General features: G+C 39.7%; 1 protein-coding gene across 6 annotated transcripts in view; it reads left to right on the top strand.

The window, feature by feature from the left end:
* The window catches only part of LOC121598934 (proteoglycan 4), a 122,403-nt gene that overhangs the window by 62,745 nt on the left and 31,702 nt on the right, over positions 1-27,956 (top strand). For 5 of the 6 annotated variants that reach the window (XM_041926310.1, XM_041926315.1, XM_041926316.1 and 2 more), the window contains 2 exons: positions 7,780-7,815; positions 19,811-19,846. The gene's annotated coding sequence lies outside the window, so the exon portion shown is untranslated. The remainder of the gene's footprint in view (positions 1-7,779; positions 7,816-19,810; positions 19,847-27,956) is intronic. The other variant, XM_041926313.1, reaches the window with a different exon arrangement.

Genomic DNA, 27,956 nt, shown 5'->3' on the forward strand with positions numbered 1-27,956 from the left:
GCGGCAAAGAAAAAAAATTGTAATTAAGCAATGTAACGTGTGTTAAAATTTAAACAGCTTCTTAAAATTTGTTTTTGTTTTTCAATCTCAGCTTAAATCGAGTGGTTTAAAGAGTGCTTCTAGAAAAATAAAGAGTTTATTTTCGATCTACTGAAAGGGATCAAGAGTTTCCATTTTTATCGGATTAAACCTTCATTTTTTATGCATGGTTAAATTTTCTGGCTGTTTGACTGCACCCCAACAACTTTAGTATACAACCGGAAGCACTAATTGTGTACCGCTTTCCGTGTTTTAACCTGAATTCTAGTCACCTAGAACGGATGATTTGGGTGAAAGGATTACGATAGCGAGGATGGCAACGATGAAATGAAAACACACATTTTATTTCACTCTATGATGCCAGATTTAATAGAATGGAGCATAGTTGAAGGGTTTCAAAATGCACCACAGAGGTACATTCCCAGAATCGAGGAAGGAAAAAGGTTCCGTTCTTTCCATTTCATTCTAAACAAAGCCTTGGAACCCGTCCCCAGAGAGCGAGCGCAGAGCGTTTTGTCTGGTTGTATTTTGATTTCAAGGCTCCTTCTGCTTGCCCTTTTTACCCATTGACTCAGAAAAAAGGGAGGCAAAAATGTGTTAGGCGTACCACTGGAACGCGATGTAATTAAGAAACAAGGGCAAACTATTGTGTGCAACGAGTCTTGCAGCACAAGAGAAGAGGGATTCCAAATCTTAGTCGGGCGAAATAACGGAACGCAGGCTAAAATCACCCATCGCATGAGGTAAAGAACAGTGAGGTTTAATGGTACCGTTACCTACTCGAGTCGTACAGGTCGTTGTGAACTCACTGTTTGTCAGGTTGGTGGCTGTGTGTTTGGTAAGGTCTCCTGCTGCGTTCCGAGGCAGTTGCATGTGTTGTTGCTTTTGCGACAAATTACACCTTCAACCGGCAGGGTGAACCTAGCCGCACCTAGGTTTAGGTGCCTCAAGGGTCCACAGCGAAACCGTGTCGTGTAGCACACAATAAACGCCTCCGACTCTTACTGTGCGATGAAAAGGAACTGCTCTTTTCTCACGGATAAACGTGGGCTGGAACATAAATTTAAAGGTGGAAAAGAAAAACATTTTGCTTAAGCTTGCACAGTAGGGTGGCTTTGTTATCTGACTTTTGCGATGCGGTTGCGGAAGGAAGGTGCCACAAATAACATCGTTTGCTGTTTGCACACGTTCGAGGGATGATTGGAAAGAATGGTTAAGTGTTGTATTAAAGTGCTTGAATACTGTGTGTTTTAATGAACGAAAATTGGTCCTGCACAAAACTAGTGAATAGCGGGAGAAATGGACGAAAACAAATTGATTGTAAAATTATTCTTAATCAACGTATGAACGGCCAACTGGAAGTGAAAAGGCTAGCTCTCGTTTTTAGTGATCTGCGTGAAGAACTGAGAGAGAAAAAGCGAGACTTTCAAGTAAATGGGAAATCGATTGCTTATCCATGGATGAAAAGCGCGAAACAAACAGAATTTATGGGAACAAATACTTGTTCTATCGCGACGCATGATCCGGACGCATGAACAGGATCCGAACCATGCCCAGAGTCATAAACAAAATTTGATGGCAATTTTTCCTTCGAGCTGGGAACCATTTTTTCCTTTAGTAAGAGTATTGGCAGAAGTACGAAGTTACAACGTGTTTGATATTTTCAATATGTAATCCGATATGGCTCGGGATGGATGGTGTGCGTAACATAAATTAATGAAATTATTGCATACTTCGTGGATAGCTACGTTAGGACATAACATTTTCAAAAATTGGTTTAGTGAACAAGTTTTTTTTTATTTTTCTCTTCTCTATGAATGTATAAATGAATCTTGCGATAGACAGTATTGGTAAGAATATTTAAAGCACTATTTTATTTAGCGTATTAAATACAATTTTCACGTAAAGTCATGGGATTCATAACTTATAGCATCTACTTTCTTTATGTTATTAGCCTTCTTAGAATCATTTTATTTTTATAGCTTTGTTGGAATCTAGGAAGCGCACGAAGTACTAAAAGGCATAAAATACATTTATTGTGTTTTAGGTATGAGTTTGAAATAATTGAATGGCGTTGGAGGTTAGAAGCTTATAAAAGGTAAAGATATGTAGATATTAAGTAATAAAAAACCACCATGACAGAAATGAAGATCGATTGGAACAAGGCGTTGTTGTGCACGATTGAAAGGATTTGCAAATCTATTAATTATAACTTTCCGTTTGAAACGATTTGTAGTTGATACTTATTTCATATAAATGTTATTTTTTTATATTTGATTTATGTGACGTGTTTTAATTGGAAGAAAGAAAAAAATAAATTTAAAGTTTAAAAAATAAAATCATTAAATTACAAGTAAAATAACCACATTTAAGGTAATACACTGTCTTTAAACAGACCTACAACAGACAGATATACGTGACGTCTTTATTTAGATCTTTCTGTTTTGCTTTTTTATGAATGAATTATATTATAACTGTCATTGAAAAGCCTTTAAATTTCAGTTTTTTATTAGGAACTTTCATGTTAACATATGTCATAATTCTGATCAATACTATCCACAAACAATGAAAGCATAAAAATTAAATTTAAAAGACTAGCAATTAATAATACATAGACCCAACACAAACACGCAGGCACAAGTAAGTCAATTTAGTCGCGTGATGCCAGTCAAAACTATCATAGTGAGCGTTGAAATTAAGAGCCATTATCACACAAATATGTAAAAAAATTGTGTTGGTTCATATGTCCATATGATTATCTTAGGACCTTAAAAACTTGCTTTATTAATGATATCTAAAGTTGTAAAGTTAAAACAAACTCATATCTAATAGTAAGAGAAAAGTTGAAAACCCTCAAACATTTGATCATTAATCAGTAATAATTCATTAATACATACATGTAATAACACGCGTTTACCTTAAGCTTTTTCTTTCCTAGAGTGATGAATGTCTTACTTCATTAGTTGTTTTCGCACATCATCTCCATGAGCTAGTAACTAAGCTTTTGTAATTCATATTTCTCCATTTAAATTCTTCTTCGCCTCTTTGGCAGAACAACCGTTCTTGAACAGGGACTTATTGATTACCCATAGTAGGATATTCAAGACCTACGTATGAGGGCACGGTCCATTCGGGGCTTGAACCCATGACGGGCATGTTGTTAAGTCGTACGAGTTGACGACTGTACTACCAGACGGGTTCCATTAAAATTGTATTTAAAAAAGAGACAGTCCCTATTTGCATATAACTAGCTTTTGGGTGTTGATATATGATATGCCGATGGTTTATTGCAAATTTTAAGTCATAATGACGTAATAATGTGAACTAATGATCGACGTTCATTCAGCATTATTTGCTGTCTTCATTAAAGGTGCTAAACGACCAAGTTGCTAAACTAAAAATCTCCTGGAGCAACACGAAATTAGCACACATCACTGACAGAAGTGACTGGTTTTATTACCACCTTGCATTGCCACTCTTTTAATGAAGATCTTTATGCTCAGTTGAACATAATTCACTGCCTTGCAAATGTACCCAGCTTGGCTCACAAAATCCGTGTTGCATGTTGCATTGCACTTCATTCATGCAAGCGTTTGAGGAGTGTATTTTTTCGCTCGCATCGTGCACCGCCATCGTGTCAGTCTTGCGTAGGAAGATCTAATTGCATTTCACACGAGCAATTAACTGTTTGAAGATTATAATTAAACGGATGCGAAACGCACCGGAAAGCGCGGAGCTGCTTGATGGTCGAGGTATCGCGAACCTCTTCCTTGAAGGCTGATAAGTTGGCAGCTTTGCAAAGCGAGACTAACGTAATGAAGTTCCGTTCCGTTTTCTGCCTGGATGGTTGTAAATTTTTCATGCTTACTGTAACAAAGAAAAAGGGGTAAACTGCTTGATAAGATTTAATTAGTTTCACGCGTTTGCATGCCCATGTGCGGGTGCGTGGGTATAAGGGTGTCCTTGCATAAAGCAACGTGTATTTCTGTCAGGAGCGTGTACTATATTTAACTAGTGATAGATAATTGAATGGTGTGGTGAAACTTATGCTAATTGCCTTAATACTTTGAAGATTTGTGATAAATGTTCAGGTTCTTAGAATGAACAACTACCACTCTCATACATGCAACTTTTCAATTCGTTCAAACTTATCCATTATTATTTTGAAAGGATCAATGTAAGAAATTGGTCTCTCAAATATATGAGGTCATAAACTAACCTACATTTATCATCTAGAATCGTTTCAAATCAATCATTGAAATCGAAAAAAATGTGTTGAGCCTACTACACATGATCATTTCTTTTCCTGCAAGGCTCAGTTTGATTCCTGACTGTAAATGAATTTTTGATGAGCACTTTAAGATGTATTGAGATTTTAGATCCCCTTCTTTCGCTTAGTTTTGTTTGCCTGCGAAAGAAATATAGAACAAGATATTGAAATGGTTTCTCACATTTTCGTACGTGCTTGAGCAAAGGATTGGAGAAAAAGAGCATGCTTTTGGGTATGAATCATAACATCCATTTTCATCTCGGAATGGCTTTCTTTCAATTTCGTCTCGGTAAGGATTTTCTGTGTACACAAAATAAAACAAACCTCAAGCTGAGAAATCATTCTGAGTGTAGTACTTCTAGCCCATCTTTGATGGTGTTTTTTTATAGTATCTTGACTTCTTTCACCCAACCTTCTGCACAATACCCAGGAAATGGGCAGCAAACCGAACCCGTAGGGCGCCAACTATCGTAGCCCAAACCAGTCCGAAAAGCAAATCAATCTTTTACCACCCCGAGCGATGGCCGTTTGTTCCGTTTGGAATGAAAAATCGTTCGAGCACGTTGTTGATAGTTTTATGATGTAAAACCCCTTGATAACATGAGTCGTCTCGGTCCTTTTGCTGCGTGATGGATAAATCTTCCTCAGAGCATGTTCGAACAATTCGTGATGCGGCTCACGTACACACGTACGCCGATAGTGTAATAAAACAATTACCCAACCAAATCCAGCGCGAATCAACCGACATCACGGAAAGTAATACGCTCCACGCGGACGGATCCACTCGCACTCGATCTGGACGTTTCGTGCTGGGGCTGTGAAGTGAAGGGCTGTCTCGGCAACGCGACGCTGTGTTGGTGTATGCAACACAATAAAGAAACAAATTCATCCATAAATGCATGGTAATGCACATAAATTTCCCAACCACATGGCTGCAGAACGAAGATTGACAATTCAGCAAGGCAGTTATTGACTGTAATTGACTCACGTTTGACGGCTCACGTCCCCGCGGCATCAGCTCCTTTGCACTGGCAAGCGTTTCCCCCTTGTCGATCCTCGCATATCGACACCTGACAGCAGACTTTTCCTGACCACCTGTGCAGGTAAGCGAGGAAAAACGAGATTTCCATTGATGCCGTATCCCTGCTCAGCAATGGGGCCGACGATTCTCGTGCGGGAGGAACTCAACACGTTACCTGTGCCTGCTGCGACGGAAAAATGGCTTCTAATTGCGCGGCAGGAAAGAGAATGGGAAATGTGTAAAGCAACGTTTATGGGCTTTAAGTAGATGTGGATTGGCTGGAAGCTCGTTTTCCTTCCATAAATATTGTATGCCAGGGTATACAGAGTTGTCCTGGAGGGGTGTATGAACATTTGCTACACAAGACTTTCCTACACCTGCGATGGGCAACTGTCATTAATAATTGGATGACGATGACGGACCTCCGTGCAGGTGTCTGTGCAAGTAAATGATGGATTTGTAAAGAGATTCCCCCATTCCTTGCGGACCATTCATGCTTTGCGCATTGGGCTCGAACGTGTGGCTCTACAATACGTACGCCTTTCTATGTTCGCTGCCCATGTTGCCGAGCCACCCACGGTAAAAGGATTAGCACGCTGCCCTGTTTCTGTACTGCAAGGTGATTCTTTGACTGGATTGACAACACGGAAAAGATGATTTGTACCGTTCACTCTTGAGGTTTAAATGAAACAGCTCGTGCACACGCGCAAGCAGAGTGAATTGCCTAGCTGATGCATGGTGCCGAACGGTTGATGAGTTGATGGGAAAGTGACTTGAATGTTAGTGACCGTTCCTTGGAGGATTGGATTTTTGGCACGTCAAGTGTTGAGAGGATAATTATTCTTGTGCAGCAGAATATCGTCTTTGTCCCTTTTATAACAGCCTTTACTAACAGGAAATGTTAAACATTTATGAACGCAGAGGAATACAATGTCAACATTGATGTTGGATTTCAGATGCATTGAAAATGAGTGTGTGTTCCAGTTACTGTATGCTCTACAAATATATGTTGATATGTGGTATGATTGATAAATCACTAATAGCAAGTTGAAAAAAAATTCCATATGTAAAATTTATTATTTTTTTTTCTTTTGTAAATATGCTTTTACATATTCAATCATTCTCCAAGAACATTTTTGCATATTTTGCATTTTAATCATCATAAAATATAACATGAATTTGTTCTAATTTGTCTTAAGTGCAGCAGGCGTTTCTCAATTGTTAGGAGCTTTGAAAACAAATATATTATTTTGCGGAGCAATGTTTACATCCTTGTCTGTTACTTAACGTTTAACGTCTTCATGTTTGGAAAACCTTACGTCGAACTCTTGTGCATTGTACAACGGCTGAAGCGATACAGCTCGGTTGGGCAACGGACACAGCTCTATCTTGTCAATCCATCGTTCCGGTTGAAAACCGGTACTGCACACCGCCCTAGGAGACGGTCCAGGTGGTTTTGCAATCTGCTGTTTGACCTAACCTTCGACCAGGGTAAACTGTCGGTGGTATGTCACATACCAACTTATGACACTACTCTTTGCATTCCACGCCACATGGCATCTTGGGTTTAATTTCGTAGGTTGTGAGAGTGGATTATTCCATTTCCTGCTTTGAATACCTAGTGCGGTGATTTTTTTAAGCTTGGAAATCATATGTTATGTGCGGATTTTACTTTGAGAGAAGAGGTTATTATATTGAATATTATTTTAATTTCATACATACGCTAAGACATGATGGACACGATTTACCAACGTCACATTAATCAAAGCAGATTGTGCCTGCTTTACCACGTGTTTCTGCAATTTAATTTTGTCATTGAAGCACAACATCCCTGCGTGCGTCAAATGTTCCGAGCAAAGCCTGCAAATAAATCCGTTCACAAATACAGATGGAAAAATTGCTCTTCCTTGCCATTATGTATTTTACTTCAAGTCCATACAAGTAGTGCCCAAGATGGAAGATGAATGACGTTGTAGCTATTCTTACCAACAAGGGCAAAATGTCAATGATTCGTGAAATTGTTAGCTGCCTCGGATACGCCAGGCAGTCACGGACACGCCAGTTCTTGATGGATATGTATCCAACGGATGGTGGAAATAAATATCCCGCTGTGGTTAGCACATTCCCAACTGTGTCAACAAAATGACAGTGGAACGGGATGAATCCGTAAATACAAGCAAATAGCGAGAACAAATTGAATGGGAACACGGTTAGGTCCACGATGGTCGACGTTGCAAAGATTGTGAAGAATTCAACCATTTGGTGTTTAGGAGAGTTTGCTGGAAATGATCCTAATTTGTCATGTGAAAGACATAAGGAGGACGGAAATGTCAACGTTTGCTTTCGGTAAACGAGTGAGATAAATAAATAAATAATCAATTTCGAAGCATCCATGTGAATTATTTACACTACGTTTCATTGGTTCTTACTTTCCCTATTTCATTTGCAGATAGCTGTACCTTTGCGTGGAAATACATGTCAATCGGTATGTACCTTTAATTAAATTCAACGTAATATTTTTAGTATAAACAGTTTCAAACGCGCTGTTACTAGTGTTTGGTCAGGCATACATGAGCACCATCATAATGTTTTGTATTCCGGCAAGTTCATGGCATTCCAGAGCTTGCATGTGTGTCGTCATTCGTGAATGATGTTTAGAATGATGTATAATATTTAAAATAGGTTTGTCCTTCCGACGCAGAACTTGCATGGATTTTCCAACTCTTCGGGGATGATTCTTTGATGCTCTATGACTGTGACTCTATGACTGTCTTTGGTCAGTATTGGTTTGTCATTTGGTGTTGATGGTGTGGTTTGCATTTCGTTGCTTAAAACATAGTGTTTAGTGTTAATTTTTGTGAATGATTGTGATGATTGTGTGGATAAACTGAATTATACTGTGTTGATATAAAATTGTTGCTTTCATAACGCTTTCTGATGTGGAGAGTTGTTTACAAGTAAAGTATAAGTCTTGAGCTATTCGATAGAAATCACAATGACTACGACAGAAACCCTATTCTGACTTAAGATTTTGTATTGATTTCTCGCTGCAAGAAGAGCGTTTAACATTGAGTTATTCAGCAAGCAGATGAATAGTTCCTCCTGCGTTAATGATACGTTGCAAAGAGGCTTACCACTGTGACACTTTGGATATAGAGCCCTGATAAACGCACACCGCACCCGATGAATGGAAAGAACGCGAGCAAAGTTTACAATTGTACTGCTCCACAAGGAAATCTTGTCATCCCATTTTCCCTTCCCACGCTCACATCTTGGCTGACAGGTGGTTCTCAGGATTTGTGTCGGATTTGTGGTGTGTTTGCGCGTGTATCGGCACGCACGAAAACCATCGATAACGCCCAAATTAATGCTGATGGATGCTGTTCCGTAAGCCATAATTGATGGTAAACATTTTATATTCCACCTTTCTACCTTCCGCCTCGGCATAACGACGCCGAGGCGTTTTAATGAACGCACATGGGCAGATTTACGATATGATTGATATGGTTCCTTTAGGATGAAAGCGTGTGCGAAGCACCCACAGGGATCCGCCATACAGGAGCAATCCGCAAAGATGTGGGATAAGGTGATGAAGATCGCTATGGAGATAATTCAGAAGGGCCTGGTTACTATGAGCAATACAGGAGTGGTATTGATAGCGGGTTTTCCTTTTGATCCTAGCTGAGATCAAAGTTTGTTTGACACTTTCGAGCTTTGTAAATGTTGTCTTCAATATGGTTGAGAAATTGTCGTTGTCTTGCGAAACTTCAAAGCCATTACATTTCTGGTTGTGGATTTTACTCTCATTTGTTTCATGAATGGAGAGCTCTTGATATTTTAAAGATTTCATGCGTTGATTGAAGATTGCGTAGCAACAGTGCCAACAAAAGAGCTCAGAGGTACAAACGAAGGCACTCAAATAGCCATCCTAATTTAGAATCGCCCAAAGGTGAATGCAGCTAATCAAATTAACCACAGCAAAGGTGTCTCTTGAAAGATCACATTACCGTTTTTGGGTACGTGCCTTGTTGTGCCGTAATCTTATTTAAATCTTTGTAGTAGCATAGAGAGAAAAAAACGCACACTCCTAATCCTGACTTTTGCCTGGAAGCAAATTTTGGTTGGCCGGATCAAATGGTTAAACGGTGTCGCGAGATCCCTTTTGCCGGTATCAAATTCCCAACAGAACGTCCTGGACGGAGCAAAGCTTAAGATTCAAATAATTGGATTCTAGCAGGCGGTAGGAGAGCAACGCTATGGGTAAGCTTTATACGGCGTAAAAAGGTTTAATTGGAATTTTCTACCCCACGTTGCCTTTTCGGTCGGACGTGCACTATAAACGGTTTAGCAGATATTCGCATTAATGTTGCCGTCGGTAAGCGAAGTGAGAATACGCCTCTCGGACTTTTCATTCTTTCCCCTAGCCGCTGCTCGGATGCGTATTACTTGCAGCGTTAGAAGAAGGCATGAGAAAGATCGGGGTGGCAAACCCCTTCGCAATTTATGACTGACTTTAACGAAGAAATACGTGTGCACGTACACATGCTCAGGTGCTAATGAGGGAGGCAGGGTAGGGTAAAATCCAGCAGGAGCTCCTGCAAGAGCCGTAAGGGATGAATCGTCCAGTGAAGCATCTTTTAATCCTGTCCCGAGGCTTAGTGCACACTTTATGAGTTTTAATTTAATTTTTGCTTTCCATGCTAGAGGGCCAGGGTGTGTGTGTGTCTCGGGAAGTTGGTTGCAACTTAAGTCGACGGATCGTACTTTCAAAGAGTAGATGGTGGTTTCTAAATCTAACTTGCTTGATTTTTTTTCTATTTACTTTGGTAGGCTTTGTACGTTAGACTTTGTGAGTGTTGAACTTGAAACGCTTTAAAATATAATTGTAAACTAGGGTGTTATAAAGAAAATGATGAAGAGAAACACAAAACCCTAATACACTCTACGGATAAACTTGGGTCTGTATACGATCGAGTGCAAAGTGGTGTGAGCTTTTATTTATTCATCATGCCAAGCTGCTATCAACAATCCACCACCCCAAAAATAATGACGATCAAGATGGTGAAGATAATAAACTTCTACTTAGAATGGCGAAGATTATGGAAAATGTATATGCATATAATTAAACTTCTTGTTGTTGTTTGATAGAAGGGGTTCTTGAAAACACCCTAAAGTAGAATAGTACTAAAATATAATGTTTAATTTGGATGCTGCCTACAGAAAAGCCGATGGTATTTCAGGAGTTGATGTTTATGAACACAATTAATTGACCGTTTACTGGTGAAGCCCTTTTCTACCAGAGTTTTCCGAGAGTAGCGTACTGACTGAGACATTAATGAATTATTGTGGAAAAAGCGATTATATGAGAATTTGGTATTTGTAAGCTTTTTTTCAACATACTGTTAAAATAAAATTCGATAAAGATTTCGGCTTCGTTATATAAATTTATCAATGTCAGACTTGTAGGAAGTTTTCAGTTTTTTGTCTTGTTCTGTACAGATTATTCATTAAAAAAACTTCGGTGAAAATTGAAATACTGCTAAGGTTTACAATTTGTTCCAGTGTCCTCATTTCAGCAATTAGCCACAGTACTCGATTTGCGCGATTGCTTTTAAGTTGAAAAATTCTTGTTTTAGTTTAAGAATATGTTTGGTTTTTTTTTAAAAAGTTTGATGTTACATTAAAACATTTAACATAATTATTATTATTGTTTATTATTATTATTATTATTATTATTATTATTATTATTATTATTATTATTATGATTGTTATTATTATTATTATTATTATTATTATTATTATTATTATTATTATTATTATTATTAATATTATTATTATTATTATGATTATTATTATTATTACTATTATTATTATTATTATTATTATTATTATTATTATTATTATTATTATTATTATTATTATTATTATTATTATTATTATTATTATATTATTATTATTATTATTATTATTATTATTATTATTATATTATCATCATTATTATTATTATTATTATTATTATTATTATTATTATTATTATTATTATTATTATTATTATTAGTTTGTTCTGATATTTGTGACAGTTTTTGTGTGAGAAGTAGACTTGGTTTGGCACGTACTAAATTTGATTTAGAAGAAGAAATATCATATAATTGACACTGGATCTTGGATCAGTATAAAAAGAGGAACATAAAATCGCGCACGCTACTCCTAAGTACGACCTATTATCAATTCAATTATGGGGCATTTTGATTTTTGAGCTAAAATTTTTCATTGTAATTCTTTTTTCAAGCATTTTTGATGATCGTAGGCGTTGCTCCTCGAAAGCTATTTACCATTAAAGCACAAATTGAATTAACTCCACACTAACGCAGTTACTGCAGTATAACAACCACTCTAGAAGAGCAGCCTCTGATGAACAGGATCGGAATGGGTATGAAAAGCTAATCCATTTTCTCATGCAACTGATAGCTAGTAGGGTTATTAAAAAAAGAGAAGTTTGCCATCAATATTGACGGGTAGAATTTATGGCATCGTATGTCACCGTAAAACAACTCACGTATTTTGCCAGGAAGAAAGGATGCTATAGACTTCGCTTTAACAGCATCAGTACGTGATGGATGCATTATTGACTGCACGGTAGTAAACGAAGGCAAAAAGGAAACTTTCGATAGAGTCCATAACGCTGATGAGGCTGGACCGGCTGGATGATCCATCGTTGTAAAATGATCTCATTTTGAACGATGCTACCATCCGAGACGTAATCCACGAGAGTAATATTGTGTGCGATTGCTAAGGGAGTGTATAATGGCGACAGAAACTTGAGCTTTATTTTTTCAGATCTTTTTTATGTTTTTAAAACGTGGAACGTTTGATCTAAGACGTAACTATTTAATGCTCATATACCATGCGACAACTAATGAAGATAATCCAAAACTATATTGCTTTAAATCTATGTACAATTTAAAAACGCCACAAAAAAGAATAGTTCATTGATGAATTTGGGCGATGTATCAAGTAACATTAAACGTATACACAAAATGGCTGAATTGAAACAAAGAAACTAAAAAACTTCCATATTATATTATTCCTTTACAGTGGCTCGAATTGCATCATCGAACTTCTGTATGAATCACTGCATATACAATTATGCTGCAGTTGGGATGACTTTTACTCGAGTTGGCAAATCATCGGCTATTGATGATAGACTAGAGAAAAAAAGGGCCGTCTACTTTAAACTAACCGACAATCGATGCGTCGCCCGCATGCGGTACGGCGCTGTAGTTCAGATTGTAATAACACACTTCCCCAACCAGCAAGGTTACACACACGCATGAAACAATCATATGACGACCCAGTTTTCGCAGGCACCATCCCATGCTTCCATGTCGGTACCGTCGGCTTTGATTGTCGGTGTCGGTTGTTGTTGATGTTGTTGTTGTTGCTGCACCGTCATCATCTCCCACATACAAGCACCACTCAAAAAGGTACAGACGCTCACGTGCGGATGTTCCAATTATTATCGATGGCCACCGAAATCGAAATCGCATCGCAGCAGCGCTCGACCGAAAGGCATCGGGTTTGCCGCGCGCAAATGGCAACCGCACTGGGATCAATTTACTTTCGCCCCGCCGACACAAGATGGTGTACAGAGATGCTGGTGCGCCATTTACCTTGGCATTGCAAAGGCACGAGTGGCACGATCGGGGCTTGAGTTTCGATGCCGAGGTCTTGCACTCGTTGTGGTTTTTCTAATGAAGTGTCTGACAGCGGAAGGTTGGGCTGGTACGTGTTTGGAGGTTTTCCGAGTGCCGCTCAAGTCATTTGGTATTGAAAATTGCCATCTTCGGTATGCCTTTGGTTTTTTTTTCAATATTTCAATGGACAAGTAACAAATCTTATTCATTATCAAAATATTCCTATTCTAGAAACTAAATTAATATAAAAACAGCTTTAACCAATCGAGACCAGCGAGAATTAAAGGAAACAGTTTATGATGTTTTTGTTTTTTAAATAACGAGCAGATAGTCCTTAAAGTCAATTAAAAACTAGAACAAGATTAATAATTTTTAAAAGCTTATTTGTTGTAAAATTAAACAATTAATAAAAATTTATTTGGTGAATTTAATGCTTTCTGCTTATTCCAAGTATGGTTCCTTTTTCCCAGGACCATATTTCTATGCATACAACTGACTGTTAAAATGCCATAAACAGCAGGACCATTTCTCGATATGTTGGAAACACACCAGTTACCTACCGAGCAAGAGTTGATAACAATTTATATTTTGAACATTATCATAAAATGCCCAGGGTTATTGTTCATATGTTTAAAATGATTTCGGGTTAAACGGCTAGTATCTTTTAGACAGTATTTAAAAAATAAAATAAAACAAAGTTCTTCACTTCTTAATATACATGCCAAATATCTATTTTGTGTTTTGCTTATGTTTCAGAACATTCAAAATTTAGTATGTGTTTTTCCTTTTTTGCATATCGAACCTTTTCAGTTTTGATTTTAATAAATAAAAACTACTCCAATTTGCAATGGCACATCCTTGGTTGTGTTGTGAGCATCATTTGATGGTGCCTTAATATCCCAGTATCTCTTCATTCAACAATACTGCCCATCTTCTCGATGCCTGCTCACCCTGCTCCATTCGTCCGGCCAGTGTGCGCTACGGTACGCTCGGTTGCACATTTAACCGAGATTAGACAGCTTCCGTTCGTTCTTGAAGGCTCCGCATCTTCAAGATGCAATCATGCGATGCCTGCTCCCTTTTCCACAGCCCTGGCTAAGCTTCCCAAAGCTGTGAGAGATTCGTAAGTGACAAACGAGATGATGATTTACGTGATTCGAATCATATCGTTCGTTTTGGAAGCACCGGCTGCCGGCGGATTGACGCTGTTCGGTGCAAGTGTTTGGAATAAATCCCAAACTGCTACCCCGTGCACTGGCAGTTTGTTTGTTCGCAACCCTGCTCTGGTTGCACGGGGTTACAAACGCAAAGAGCAAACACACCGGTACCGTTTGCAGTGTGCCACTGTGCACGCAAAACGCATCCACAACCCAAACACACCGCCGACAGGGGAAGAGGCGAAGGCAATAACCAAGTCGCAACCGTGGCAAAGTGCAGCCACATTCCCGTGGTGGTGCTGAAATTGCTCTGCGTGATACACTCTCAGCGTTGATTGGCACGAAGGGTAGGGTAGCATTGTTGCTGGGGACGGTACTGCGCTATGGTGGGGAGAAACGCGACGCAAAGTGTTTGCATTCTTGGTGGCATTCGTCGCCCGGTCCTTGCTTCGTGAGAGAAAGAGAGAGTGGCAAGGGACGGAAACCGGTGTGCGGTAGTAATATCATTTGCATATTGATTGAAATCGAAATTCGAAATTCAATCAATTTCCGCATGATATGAATTTTTAGTCAATTTCATTACACATTATACAATTTGTCTCGTGAGAGTTATTTTATTGCGCGTGTAGAAACCTCGTTCGCGATTGTGATGAATGTTTTTGGTGATAAAAAATACCTTATTTTAAAGAATACATTTCCAATTCATTTAGACAAAAAGATATTAAAAATGTTTCAGCAAAGAGCCGCTTTCCCTTTGTAAGTTGCACGTATTTGTGAGGAATAATTTTTTTTTAAATTTCATAAGTTTTAACCCTTTATTTGAACAATGGTTCGAATCAAGAATTTTGAAATGTCCAGCCCACTATACGAGGAATAATGGTATCTTTTCAAAGCTCTCCAGAGCGAACGTATTTGGCTCATAATTGATTTTATAGCCAAATGTAGACTTTGAATAAGCGTCTGTTAAAATTTGTTACGTTGAAAAATAGAATAGTCCACAAAATGTGTAAATTTTTAAAAATAAAAGTTCCTAACGACCTCGAGCCGAACGAAAACCACCAGGCTTCTCCATCAGTAAACGATTCAGCGACAGGGGTTCGTTATTTGAAATCACTTTTTCTTAATTAAAAATGTATCATTCCAATGCTTGCAGCGTACCATATGGTGTTGAGTGAACAGAGTACGATAATTAACGAGCAGTTCAAATTTGCCATCAAAGCAAAAAAGGATTGCAAGAAAACCATGTTTGAAAAATAAACAGCTCATCCACAGCGGCAAGAAGTGTTCCTTTGGAGATGTAACTCGTCCTTTTTGATGGCAAAGATTGATCAAGAAGGTTCATTAAAAGGCTAACAGGGATCCCGTTGCGATGTTGCTAATTGATGATTAATTAAAATCAAGCCACACGAAGTGAGCAAATCGAGTATTTGCGTTTACATAACAGAGCTGCGTTCGCTTGGCAGTCAAAGAAATATGATACTTATTTGGAAACATTTCATTCGCTCGGTAAGGCTATAATATGGAAGCATTGTTTTTTTCTTTTTTTTGCTAAAATGTAAGCCACAAGGAAAAATAAACGTCATGTGATTGCTTTCGCTTCATTACCTTACCATTACCATCATGTCTTGCTAAACGCATTAATTACATCACATTCGTCATATGTTAATTAAAACACGGCTCCGGTTAATTAGCAGTTGCCAAAAAGGGTTACCAGGAATAATCTGCAAAGGGTTTTGATTCAATTTTACTCCATCGAATTGTGCAGGCAGAACTCGCACAATACGAAACGCCAACAGAGCAGCTTATTAATTTAGAATTTATTTTCCGCACAAAGTGGAACGTTTGTTCCACGCTTTGTGCACTCTTGTCAAACCACAGATTGATCGCTTCAAGGGAAATCAATTTATTATTTATCATGCTGATGTGCTGATGTGTAATTTTCTTCCTCCGAAACGATCCTATGAGCGTACCAATTGTGACAGATTTATGTATTTTCGGAGGGGCAGTACGCCTGTGTGTCGCTTTCTTGCAACTTGCTTCCCGTCCGGGCGCTTGATGGTTTGCCAGCTCACAAAACGTTCTCATGTCGGGACAAATTACTTTACCCAAACAATGATTTCACCATGAGCGCACCATGTAGCAGAACCAATTGTGTGCTCATCGCGCGGGCAAAATTGCTGGCGCACGCTGAAGTCGAATGAATTGAAGCATTGTGCGGTGGCTTGTAAGAAGCAAAGCACGGTATCGCGCTGCCTGTAAGAATAGTCGCGCGTTCTTCGCCGATATTACTTTCCGCTCGAGAGAGAGAGAGAGGAAGAGAGCGAGATAGATAAAGAGAGAGAGAAATAGAGAGAGAAAGTGGGGAAGAAATAGAGCGAAGAAAAAACAATTGTCCCGAATGCGTCCCAACGTTCACGGTGTTCTTTGGCAGACGAGAGCTGTCAAGCGTTCCGGACGCTCGGTGACATGTTTCCGGTGCGACGGGTGCGCTTAGGAGCCTGATTTCATGCGACACAACAAACTACAACTGGCGACCGCTCTTACTGTCCTCGAGTCGTTATTTCACTGCTTTTTTATTGAGGTACACCACACACACACACATACGCTCACCGAAAGTGAAGTAAAAAACAAAACAGGCCCGCTTTCATACTTGCAGCCCAAGTATGGCAATGAGATTTTTTTGTGAAAGAAAGTACCTTCTCCTACGCTGGTACGCCAAGCTGCAGTGCGATTTTTTTCAATTTCAGCAGAAAAAACTGATGAGCAAGATTGAATTCCATTTTCGGTGTACTTTATGTCATGGAGTTTTAAGGCTGTTACGGGCAAAGGAAGCAGCAATGGAAAGAATGTACCGTCTTATGTATGGCCTAGGACACATCACAAACATACACACACGAGCCCGCACAAGGGGAAAATGAACGAAAAGAAAGCTGTCTAAAATAAGAAAAACAAGACTGAATGTCTCGTACAGCCCTACACATGGCACGGTGTAGCGGGGTTCCGGAGGCATCCGATAAGAACGCAACAATGCAGGAAAATAATGTCATTGCCAGTGGTGGAATGTAGGAAATGTGGCGGTTTGCTTCCGGCGTACCCGGCAGACCGGAAGACATCATCATCATCATCTTCCTCGTTTGGATCGCCAGTTTGGACCACCGGGGTGCTGGAGAGCATCTGTAGGGGAATGTACTGCGTTGTAGACACTTGTAAAAGGAAACACGTTTGCTACCAGCGTGTCCACGCGACTCGCTTGGCCACAATTGTCCGTGCAATATTCCTTTCCTTTGCCTTGCGACAGCTTTATTTTTTTTGCCGAGGAATTCTTGGAAAAATCTATGTGTTTCTTTTATTTGCTTCAGTTAGCACTCGACACATGTAAATGTATTATTCGCTGAAATATTCAATGATAGCGAAAGTAATAAGCTGAATGTAAATATTAAAGTAAATACCATGTTTCTACCTTTTTTATTACATCGTGAAGAACTGTAATGGCAAACACAAATTTGTCTTTAAGGGTTTTGCTAGCTAACTTCCTATTTCAATTGCATTTTTCATTGCCTGCGAGATGTTTTTCTGTCTAATGTTGTATTTGCTTCAAAATAATGTTTTAGTTCTTCTACATGATTTTCAACACAACCCAAAGAACTATCAAACACAATCTAGTTTGAGACTAGATATTATTTGTTTGTGTATGTCATACATAATTTTCTGAGTCAATTTCCAATGTCAATAATATTTTTCATTGCTTCGAATTGTTTTTCAACAGCTGTCAAATGTTCTATTCATCACAATTATAGGGTTTTGCAATTTATTTTGAATGTAAACATTGATTTTCACCGCGTGCAAGAAGTTATTCCACATCACTCTGATATATCATTTTCATCATAATAACTTGTAGTTTCTCCAGCATGATTTTCAACACTTCAACAGTCTGTAGTCATCGTTTTATCGCCGGGCTTTCAACCTGGTTTGCAACACCCGTTGATCGAACACGTTTCAAGTTGGATTGAGTTTGACGGTTCTTTGTGATGTGTTGAAAATCATGTATAAGGACTAAAATTGTATTGTGATGTCAATACAATATGTGATAGTTGTTGAAGAACATCTTGCTGGCTGTGAATAATGATGTGCACATTCGGAAGTGACTTGGAAAACCTTCAAACCATGTAATAATTGTTGATAAGTAATATGTGACACGTATAAAATAAATGCTACGAGTTCAAAATTAATCTGTTTCAAATAACGAAATGATTCTAAAAGGCAAAGCCAAAAATCCATACGAAATTTGCGTTGGGAAGTTAAGAAAATAATCTTTTCTAAAGTTTAAGAGTTAAACAGGAAGTCAAGTTTCAGTATCTTAAATTCTCGTTTATATCTATTACAATTTTATTGTTTGTTAGTTATATTAATTCTTCTTCTTCATTAGTATCAATAATTTTTACAAGCTATACGATGCCTCCAATGAAACAATTAAGGAATTACTCCCAATTCTTAGACGCAACAGTGTTATTTATCTGCATGTTGATATCATTTCCTTTCAGAGCGTTTTTTTCCATTATCCTTTTGTTCCCATTTTACCTTCTTCTTCTTCTTCTTCCTCTGCCCACTATCGATAATGAAGGCTAATGAGCTGCATGTAGTTCGTCAGAAAATAGCAGACGTGGTTGAGCGAGAAAACAACGCCAACCATCCCCTCGGCAATAGTACGTAACGGAAAGGCATAAAATGCCCAAAAATACCGCTCCGAGCCTGGACAATAAACTGTCCTGTTATCGTTCACTTGCCGTTCGTGTTCGGTTCGGACCGGATGCGTTGCTTTTGGGCCGGGACGTATTATTATTAGCAGGGACGTCACAAGTGCAAGCAGTTGTTGGGGAGGAAGTGATCCTTAAAAAAAAGAAGAAATAATCACATCACACGCTCATGTCGTCCATGCCACGCTGCTCGGGCCGGAAGCAGTAAACATTTTATCGAAGACGCCCTTTGAGTTCCGGGGCAAAGCACCCGATGGGGCCAGAACGACTGACCCACGGGTGCGTTGAAGGACGCTCTGACAGAGCCATGCACCGGAAGCGAACTCGAAGAATGCTAATTAAAGACCGGTACACCACAGCGTAATGTCCGGTTTGGTTAGATGGGGCAGGAGGGAAGGTTGTAACTTTCCTCCAATTTGGGGTGCGTCCTAAAGCGAGCTCTGGGTGAAGTTGATTAGGGAGGAAAATTGATGAAGGAAGACAAGAAAAAAGCATCCCACTACCGTCTGGTTGAGTTTGAGTTACAAATAAAGCTACAGACACAATTCTGCAGGGAGAGAGAGAGAGAGAGAGAGAGAGAGAGAGAGAGAGAGAGAGAGAGAGAGAGAAGAGAGAGAGAAAGTGCGGAAGCAGCCGCGTGCCTTGGTGTGTCATAAAGATCATGAATATTTGTTCTGCCCGTCGGGGCTTTGGTATTGCAGGGAAAGAATTAAACAAGAGAAAGAGAAAGAAGGAAAAGCAAAAAAAAAACAACAATAAATTCTACCTAACGCCTCCGGTACGCTTTAATGTCGCAAAGGCACACGCCCAACAGAGAGGTGGCATTCGTTTTCCATGCTAATAAAGTTTCCCTATCTTTACTGTTATCGTTTCAGGTTGAGCTAATCGCTGGAGAGCATACATTTTCGCGGGTAAGTACGGTTGGGTGTTGTTGCGTGTCCCCAAAGCATTGTGCGTAGGTAAAGGCAGGAGAGAAAAAAAAGGAGTTTTACGTTTCTGTACAATGGACTTCGAGGAAGCATGATAAGATTGGTGTAATATTCAACATGTAAATACTTTATGGTTATGAGGCGTTTTTTCATCTACATTTTTACAGATTGTCGATAGCGAAAAGCATTTTATATGATTTGTTCTTCATCTGTTCGTGCTTAGAAATGTAAGCCTTAGAAAAAGGGAAAAAGAAAAAAAGAGCTTAATTCATATGAATGAAGAATGATGCAAGTTTATCGAAAACATTATTCTATTGATGCTATCATGATTAATTTATTTACACTCGTATTGTGTATGCTAGTTGAATGGTGAATTACATTTTGAAACACTTTTTACAGTCACTTGGTTTCACTTGAAAGTCTCTTAACCGTCTAACGGTATCACTTGATAGATGTCAGCAGGCTGACGTCTGGCGCACACAACAATCAGCGCCTCAATTACATTTTCAATCAACCAACAAATCAACCCCCTCAAATCACCCATTCATAATCAGCGCCGTATCACATTCGATGGTGTTTGCACGGGTACCATCTCCCCTCGACAGTGGCTAATAAATTCACCACTTTACTGGTATGTCCCGATCGGTCGAGTAATCGTTGTCATCGGCCTCCGCTTGCGGTCTTGTCTTGCTTACTTCGCAACACCGTCCGGGCAATACCAATCTTCTGTCGGATGAACCATCTGCAAGCGCTTGTGCTGGTTACGATGTTGATGCTGTTGCATAAGTGACCTTAATTGCTTGGCTAAGCCGGTGCAAACGTTTCGAGCGAGTTGCACGTTTGGTGGCTCGTCGCCCTCCCCGCTTTTCGCAATGCATCTTTATCAAGCAATCGGGCCGAGAATGATCAGCCACACAGTCTCATGAATAAAGTTCCTGTTATGGAAAGCATTTTCTTTTTTTTTTGGCTAGGAGTAAAAGATTAATCTATGCTGTGGGGATGTCTGCTGGCGTGATGGGTACGCGTTTGATTGCTTGCGGTTTATTTTCGGTAAATATCTCATAAATAAAACATACTTCCATCACTTCACTTACCTATCGGGCAGGGAACGTGGTGATGGTTGTGACCGAGCGCTCAGGAGTTCTTCAATTTCTCATAGTGCACGATTTTTCTCTAGCCACGCAAAGCACGTAGCCTTGTGTGGGATGTTCCCGCGGAAACCACCGCGCCTAGCCAGTTTCTTGCATGTGTCTGCGTGTGGTCGTTGGTCGATGGCGTGTAGTTTGAACGATGCCACAAGTGGAATAAACATCAATCTCAAGTGCTTTAGCACATCCTTCAGCTGTCTCTTTAGCTTCCAATGAAGCTAAAAGCTCTTGTGATCAAAATTCTGATCGGTGTTGCCTTGGCAGCGTCGTTGAAATTCATTGAACTTTACCGATAAGTTCACTGGCCCGCCAACAAATGAGCCCGAGTAGACTCGGTTGCTGAGTGTGGATGATAACTCACAGGCACGCCAGGGTTGAGCTGGTGGTTTTCAAAAGCGGCACGCAAGTGTGATTCCTTCTGTGGGTGTTAAAGTGGAAAGCGTTAGAGTAACGACTGCAGACATATCCTTGGGCGCCGAAGGTTCGAACAACAACCTTGGTTGGTTTAATTGACGCTTATTAGTATATCTGTCAACTGTGCTCCACACAGCGGGGCATTGTGCCCTGTTGGCAAATATCAAACTGTGCTACCAGCACAGGAAATTTATTACACATTGCCAAATGAGACCATAAGCTCATTATTTCAACTCAAGTTTCGAATTGATCTATTGCCTGGTGGGAGTGTTTGGTGATAACCGGGCGTGCTGGGTAATAATTATGTTCAACATTTGATTTTGACATCAAGCGTGATTGGCCCGAAGATCAAAGGTAGAGGGGATTTTGTGGGGTAAGAAAACATAATTGATTTTAACGAATACCGTGAATCCTGTAAGATATTGTTTACACTGATACGTATTTTTAAGATGTGTTTTTTGTATATTAATGTTTCACATTATATTCTCAAATGAATAAGTTTCGGCGAAAAAATACTCCTCACTCAAGTTCTAGAATTTCCCACCGGTAATGTTGCTGGCAAATTTTTGGAACCAACAATATGCATAGCATTTTCCCGTTGCTTTGCTGTCAAATTCATCACCCTCGGGGACGTGGCAAATCAACCAAGCCAGGCAAAAACACTGCACTGTTGTTGTTTAGCTTAAGCCAAGGAAAAGAAAAAAGCTAGCGCAAACATACCAAGGTTAATGCGGTAGGAACTCATTTTATTTCCCGCGTTCGAGGATAATCTGTAGCTCTTAAAGTTTGCACAAAAACACAAACAAAAGCAAACCCCGCCGCAGCGTCAATTCGTTTGGTACAGCCTCCCAGCAATGGCATCGTGTACATCGTTTGTTACCGGTTGTTGGCAAATGAAATGAGACACCATGGCGACCACCGCGGTAGCCTAGCCGAAAGCCTGCTACGACTAAAACGCTTTCATGCGACCGGCTAGTTGAAACTCTCCACCAGCCCAGCGTGACAGCTGGTGGAAAATCTGGCAAAATTTCGCTGGCCCGTCAGGATCGTTGCAGAGGTTTTGTTCTTCTTTTTGTTTCCTCCCATTATCTCGCTCTGTAATGGTTACTTGGGCGATTGCTAGGAAAATTGTTGTGTGCTGTGTTATTGTTGTGTGGAGCGTTTTCGCACTGTGCTTGTTTTGTAGAGATTGCTTTACTTTTCCTCACGTTTTGTACACTTTTTTTCGCTAAACTCGTAATCAGATAATTGACTCTTGTTTACGATCTTGCAGTGTATATTATCTAGTTCGATTTTAGCTTTTTTTTCATCTGCCTTCAATTGGAAACTGTTATTCAGTGCTTGCGTTTGTGTGTGTATGTGTGTGTGCGAGCGATGGTGGTGGGTGGTTTAGATTACTGTCATCGGTTTGTGGAGTTAAGGAAATTTATTGAATTTGACACCCAATTTGGGTGTGTGGGTGAAGTAGGACCATTGCCTCGAGCTCGTGTAATGGTCAATAAATTACAGATTAGCGCTTCGTGTTAATATGATTTCGGTGCGGTTTGGTGTCGGAAATGTTTGGGTAAATGTGTCTGGACAAAGGGTTCAACATCAACATTCGGCAAACCCGGTGTATTGATGATGGTGTAAATTTCCACATTTGGTCCTATAGGGGTGTTTGGAAGGATTATTGTCGGTCCATTAGTACTGACCGAGTTTCAGCCGATGAAAAATCGTACTTGCGATGCAGTTGAAATAATGTATTGTTTTGATTTTACTATTCATTTGGATATCGAAAGAAGAACCAATTTTAATTAAATAGGAAATATCGTCGTTCCTTATACAATTATCAGAAAAATGTTAAAAGTGTGATAACAGGATAAAGTTTTGTAGATTGCATAATGTAAGACGTTTAAAAGCCATGAAAATGTACCTTGCATAATGCATCGAAGGTATCCGATGGTTCTTTGTTAAAAAGCTAATATTTTAGCCGAAGTCAGTTGAAATATTCATAAAGCATACTGTGTAAAACTCGGCACAACACGAGATGATCAGACGCATAATTGTGTTATCGTGGTATTTTGATTATAATAAAATCATATATACTTTTAATAAACGAGACTGTAGATAATCATGTTTTGTTATATTATTAACGATCTGTGGCAAACTAATATTTTTAATAAATTGGAAATTCTAAATGATTCACAGAAGGCATCTTGAAGTAAGATGCATTAGATGTTTAAACATTTAGGTATAAGTCTAATTTTAATTAAAATTATTCCCGTAATATCCCCTCGTTAGGCATTTTTGGTAGATTTTTTGGTTATTAAATAAATGGACACATAAATAAACTGGTTTCTATTTTCCATTTTCAATCGATTGAAGTTTTAAAAGATGTTCATTATTGTATTGATTTGTACATTACTGTTTCAAACTGATTCAACATGTTCTACCTTTGAGCAAATAAATTTCAACAGTTGGAAATTGTTTTTATCAATTTTTGATAAAATGCTTTAGCAACTTCAATTAAAAACAATCTTATATGAATCAAAAAGTTGCAACAAATGAGCTTAAATTGACAACAAATCAGTATTTTTCAACTACAAAATGTTGCAAAAGCTAAAAGCAAATCGTTAAATTTAAAACATAATTCTTAGCAGATAAACTATCTAGTTTGGTAATCTATGGTAAATATCTGGCTCCTCAATTGATGTTTTTATTAGTGTAAAATTGATCCATCCATATAAGATGGTTATGACCATCATCAAACACTTTGGTAGTGTTGGCTGGGCGTTTTAATTTTGATAAAATTTAACATCATTTATTTCCCGCAAGTAGTTATTAACTGGCTGGTTGCATTTTAGTGTAAACAATTTTCAATTTAAAACTTTGCTCATAACCTTCTGGCTTGGGAAGAGGAAAGCGAGAGAGCGCACAGTAACATCCGCCACATAACCACTCGCAACATACATCGTGCTGGAAAGTAATCACAATTTGGCTGCACACGCTTTTGCGCGGAGCCGTTTTGCTCGTCTCGAGCGTCCCGAGCGTCCCGAAGGCTGTACTAGTTCCTTCCCGCCCGGGCGAAAACACGACGCCAACGTGACGCTGATGGTGCTCCTGACGTGCGTTTTTCACCCGGGCGGTTTTGCTCGAGTGGATGACAAAGTTGTCACGGAGAATTAGGCGCGCTCATATACAGTTTACAAAACAACAGTTTGGTGGTTTCGTTTTTTTTCTGCATTCCCGCCCCACGTTGCATGCTTGGAGGTACGGGTGGGCACTGCCTTCCTATGCTTACCAAGCTTCGAAAAATATCTAGGAAGCACCGACACCGTTTGTGATAAGTTATCGCAACAGCAGCACAAGTAGGAACCCAACTCAACTCGTCGCAAATGCAATCAGTTACTCTTTACCCTCACAGTCCCACCGCACTACTCGCGGTGGATGATGATGCACTTGCCAGGCACACTTTACTGATGGCATCATAGACGACGCCTGTTCCACGGAGAGTGTCGTTCTCAGCCTTCCGGGCAACTTCGTGCGGCAGCGTTTTCTACACATTCGTTGATAGCTTTCCCCTCCAATAGCAAACGCACGGAAATGCATTTTTCTGCATACAAATTTCAGTGCTTCTTCTCGCTAGCAAAGCAATGATGCCTGGCAGCATCATTTCGCTAAACGATGGACAAAACGAAGATAGCGTGCGTAACATTTGTCTTATGTCTGCACCGGGTGGCTGGTTGGTTACTGCTTCAGACATACGGTCTGCCACCAGCTTCCAATATTCTGTAGTGATTTTCATCCACCTCCGAGCGTACCGAACCTTTCGCGATGATTTATGATGACATAATGTCCACTTATTGCAACAAAACTACAAGATGAGCCACTGGGCAGCGGTAGGACGGGAAGGACGCCTCCCTCCGATGGACACTCACGCTCGTCGTCGTCTCTTCCTTTCTCTAAACGAGCGCTCCCTCGGGCTGCACGATCAGCGACAAGTGATTAGGTTGATGGACTTTCAACAGAACGAGCTACTTAGCTGCTGGTGGCCAGACGTGCCCGTTTTGGCTACTCGCGATTGCTGACGAAGGGCAGAGATGCTTTTTAACACCCCGGAAATGCAAATGCGTTTTGCATACAATAGATGATGACGTATCGCATTACTAGCATCTGAGGCAACATTCAATTGATCGAGAAGGAGAGAAAGAAAGAGAAATGATTTAGACCACGTGTATGTTTGTGGTGGATTGTACCTTGCATAAAATTGCTTTGGTTTAAATACTAACGGAATTAAACTGTATTATATCATGTTTATACACAGTTTTTTCAGTTGTTGTTTTTGTACTATCTTTCACGACTTTACGCACTTTTTTTATCCTTTTGTCAGCTTCAGGATAGCGTTGGGACAAGCTGTAACTAATTTGAGACAGTTGTATATAATTGTAGACAGCCTTCATGACAAATAATTATATTGAAAAACAATGCAATATAGTACGACGCAGAATGAACATGAACTTACTATTATCCTAAATATGATGCTAATAATCAATAGCATGTAAATTCTATCAGTTGAACAATGCAGCAATACTCCGCTTAGAGATCTGAGCTTAATTTTCGTCTGCCGGCTGTTGAGATCGAGTGTGGTGCTTTTAAGCAAATGTTTGGAGCTGTTGTTGAGATACAGCCTGTTGAGCTACATACAGGCTAAAAGCTGATAGCTTTTAGTAGAAAGGAGCTGATTATTACAAAAATTGTAGAAAAACACCTTAGCAATGTTTTAGACCGATCTGGTACAGCATGACAGCGAATGGTTTATGTGCATTTTCGTTCATTCAAGCTATTCTGGCTAATGGATTAAGGTGCTCCAGCAAGTTTACTATTTTTTCACTTTTCATCATAAACATCATAATGCGTTCCTCGCTTTGATTTAGCTGCCGTCGTAATAAACGTTTACCCGCATCAGCGTTATGTTAAAAAATGTGGAAAATTTGGAAAATCCACCCTTATATGCAATCTGCGCGAACGACACCCGTCAGCCGCAACCGTCTCACGCCACAGAGTGCTCCGACATTTACGGTTTGATGCAACATAACGCGTCCTTCTGATAAAAATCTGTACCCATCTAACGGTCCCGCTAGTGGCATAACTTTCCCATTGCCCCCTTCGTGAACCGCCTCTGTTGCAACGCTGTTTGCGGCACTGCAGCATTCAGCAGCGGAAGAAGCACATTATCAAATGAGATTTTTTAATTTCATTAAAAGCATTTCCCATCACGCTCAGCCTGGTACGAGTGGACGGTGCGAGGGAAGACCACGTGCAGTGTGGTGTAGTGGTTAGTATATTATTCCATCATATTCATTTCATTTTTCCGAGCATGGATTACTACACACACGCCGACACATTGCGCCGCGACGGACTCGCGTGGCGATAGATATATCCATTTCCGATGATTTCTGTTACCCGGCGTGTTTGAGTGTGTGTGTGTTTGTTTTTGCAAGGTACGCGCAGTGAGGTTTGTGCATGAATGTAGTGTTTCAGCACTGGCAGAGGAAAATGGGTGCATTTATTTGGAGAAACTGCATTGGCAAATCAGTCATGTGAAGCATAATCGTATGGTATGCAGTTCCGGGCGAGTTGAACGCAATGCGATAAAGTGTAGAATTCGGGCAAGGAATGCTCCGGTTAAGTTGTATTTGCATTCCTTTCGGGCGTAATTTTTAATACCACAGCATATGCTTTCCACGAAAAGCCGTGGTATGCAGTGGTTAATAAATTAAAGAGCGGCTTTACTTTTGCGCTTTGACCGTAAATTTTGCATCAAACATCAAGTCTAAATAATATCGCCACACACATTTCATTTACTAGCTCAGCGTGGTCGGTAAAGAAATCAATTAACACCGCTATTACCCTTCTGCCAGCTGATTGGAGCGAGTGTAGCTCATGAACCCGTTCTCGCTTTTAGCTGGATGCTTAATTCACCGCTAATCTGACAATCATTGGCCTTAATTTGGTTTGTAATTAATTTTACCAAACCATGCATTTCTGTTTCGGGATTGAGGAGAAGGGAAGAAATTGGAAAAAAAGATTCCCTGAGGAAATCTCCCACATAGGGAGCAAATCAACCGAGCGCAATTTCCCCCGTTCGCCATATCCCCAGTGTCGGCCATGAAAAGACAATTACAATTTCCCATAAAACCTAATTAACCTCTTTTGTGAACTTTTGCGTTAGGGGGTTGCGCTTGCTTACGACCCCACGTTCAAGCTTTCTTGGAATAAATCTAATGGCAAGTAATTCACTCGATCGTCACCGGGATCGGGCTGGCTGAGAGTTACGATTCCCGTGTGAATTTTTCCTTCACCTAGGTGCCACTTTCCACATGGTTCTAAAAACAGAGTAGGCGCAGAGTAATTGTTGGGGCTCAACTTTGCGCATCAAAAGTTGCTCTGTTTGCTCGTGCCGTTGGTAAACACGGTGAACTTACTTGGCTACTTGTATTGAGGATAATGAATAATGTTTTCTTCTTATCATTGCTGAGGGAGTTGAT

This window comes from Anopheles merus, chromosome 3L (genome assembly GCF_017562075.2).
Source record: "Anopheles merus strain MAF chromosome 3L, AmerM5.1, whole genome shotgun sequence".
NCBI classification, from domain to species: Eukaryota; Metazoa; Arthropoda; class Insecta; order Diptera; family Culicidae; genus Anopheles; species Anopheles merus.